This window comes from Petaurus breviceps, unplaced genomic scaffold, assembly GCF_028583685.1.
Source record: "Petaurus breviceps papuanus isolate PSGF00001 unplaced genomic scaffold, PetGlider_PUasm1.0 90977, whole genome shotgun sequence".
Lineage (NCBI taxonomy): Eukaryota > Metazoa > Chordata > Mammalia > Diprotodontia > Petauridae > Petaurus > Petaurus breviceps.
Genome location: NW_027187391.1, coordinates 1,648,328 through 1,650,922, shown reverse-complemented (window position 1 = coordinate 1,650,922; position 2,595 = coordinate 1,648,328).

Below are 2,595 nucleotides of genomic sequence, written 5' to 3'. Positions count from 1 at the left end.
ACTCACAACTTGGGGGTAAAGACTTCCTCAAAGTGGTGGCACTTGACCTGATCCTTGAAGGGAACCAGAGGTTCCAAGATGCAAAGGTGAAGATGTAGTGCATTCCAAACATGGATAACAAACAGTGTGAAGGCATAGTAATGAGAAATAGAATGTCATGTACAGAGAGCAGCAAGTAGACCAGTATGCCTGTAGTGGAGAGTACATGAAGAATAGTAATGTGTATTTATTCAGCATGGAAAAATGTGATGGAACCAGGTTGTGAAAAGTTTTAATGCCAAAAAAAGTAGTTTGATTTTTATCAACTGAAAGAAAAATGAGGAGCCAAGGAAGCTACTTGAGCAGGGTGTTGACATGGTTAGACCTGTTCTAAAATGTATCTGCTTCAGAGGGAGGCTAGTAAATTTTAGCAAAAATTATTAAAGATCAAAAAGATTTCAAGAAGCAAAGGAAGGGAAGCCTAAAAGGTTTCAGGTACTATGACAGGTAATAAGAGAGATATTTGAGACAAAGGGGTTTTGTCGATATTCTGTAAATTACACACAGACATTCCCAATGTTTACCTATAAGGTGAACCTAGTCATAAAAAATGGATCCAAATGGATCTTTTTCAGGGATATATGATTCTCTTAAAAGAGCAATAGCTAAATCAATCCACAAGCATTTTAAAGAGCCTGTTATGTGTGCTAGACAGTGACTATAACAACCCCAGGCACAAGTGTAAGAAAGCAATACCCAAATAGGCCATCAATTTCTGTCCCTATATTAAAAAATTTGATATAGGCCCCAAATAGGTGTCTGAGCCAGAATGATCTGGTCACAATTTGATACCTCAGTTATGTGATCTTGTTAGCTACACTGGTGAATTTTATCAAATCTCCACTATACTTTGTACTATGTAAACAGCTTATGTTCCTTTCTATAATATGCTTCCTTCTTTACAAGCCATGGTGTTTATGGTCTTTCTATGGCCCCAGGAAAAGGCACATAGAAGATTAAGGTTCATCAGATGGATTTTCTATGATCTGGTGACTGTGAAATTTGCAGATATCTGAGTCTTTCTGACCCCCCCAAAAAAAGCAGCCCAATTCCCTCTTAATTCACTATCAGGTTTTTGTACAAATTAGCCAGAAAACTTTCAACTTACTCTTTAATTTATATTGAAATATTTGTTATTTTGTCACTGACTAGTTAATGTGGTCCACGGATTGTTTAACATGTGATTTTTTTGGTCTGTTGTCAAATAAGTCAGGTCAGTAACAACTTCCTTTCTCTTCTTTAATTTTGTTATTGCTGTGTTTGTACATAATACATACATATATAATACTTAATAAGAGAAAAAATATAAAATAGGTGGAGAAATTAAAGCTTCTAGGCAAATTATACGTATAAGGATCACTTGAGATAATGGAAACAGGACTAGATATAGAGGCAGAGAACTTCAGTTTTAGTCCCAACAGTTTTGGTACTAACTATGTAACCTTAGACAAGTTATTTAAAATACCTGAGCCTCAGTGTCTTATCTGTAAAATACAGATAGAGATTAAACCTATTATTTCATTTGCATATTGAACTCCTAGGCAAGGACACTCCCTCTACTAATGCAGGTCAACACCCTTTCTGCAACTTATAGTCTTGGTGAGTGTGATAGTAATGGAATATAAAGATTCCCCTGTATTGGCTTGGTTTTCAAATTTATTGTGTTAAAACCCAGAGCTTGTTAATCCCACCTGTGGGATGGACTTGTTGATGTGAAAAGAAAGTCCTGAACTGGGAGGAGCTGGTGACGTAGATTTGGAGAGACACAAGAGAGAGGCAGAAGAACTTTTTGGAAGCAGCACCCTCATGGAGGCAGAGAGAGAGACTGAGAGAAGTGCTGGGGGCCACTTTGAATTGCCTTGGACTTTTGAGACCTGCCCCCTGAGCTGCCAAGGACTGAGGAGACATGGCTGTTTTGCTGGTACTTTGTCTGTCTGTTTTGATGTTGTTTTGCCAGATTTGTCCACTGGTGAAAGACAGTCCTTTTGTTGAAGAAGTCCTGGAACCTGGCTGTTGGCTAAGAGCTCCTGAGACTGTCCTGCAGACAGAGAGTGAATACTGTCCACTGATGAAGGACAGTGCTGTTGTTGCAGGGGTCTGGGAACCTTTTTGTTGGTTCAGAAGCCCTGAAGAAGGATTTTCTTGTTGTATGTTTACAGAAATCCTTGGAGAGGGTTTTGCTAATGTTTTCAGGGGTTCTAGGACTGTTCTGCAGACAGAGGATGAATTAATGAAGAGACTGGAAATGTATCTTGTGGCCTTGCTAAGCCTTGTCTCCCCAGGAACTAAGATTGCTGAGAACTTGCCTCATGTCAAGATGAAGAAAAGACCTCCATTTGGGTATTAAGTGCTGTGCTTAAACTTGATGTAACTCTGGGGTAGATTTAATTGTGATCCAGGGGTGGGGAACTTTTGGGCTTCTGAACCAACAGAAAGGTTCCCAGACCCCTGCAACAACAGCACTGTCCTTCACCAGTGGGCAGTATTCACTCTGTCTGCAGGACAGTCTCCAGACCCCTGCAACAACAGCACTGTCCTTCACCAGTGGACAGTATT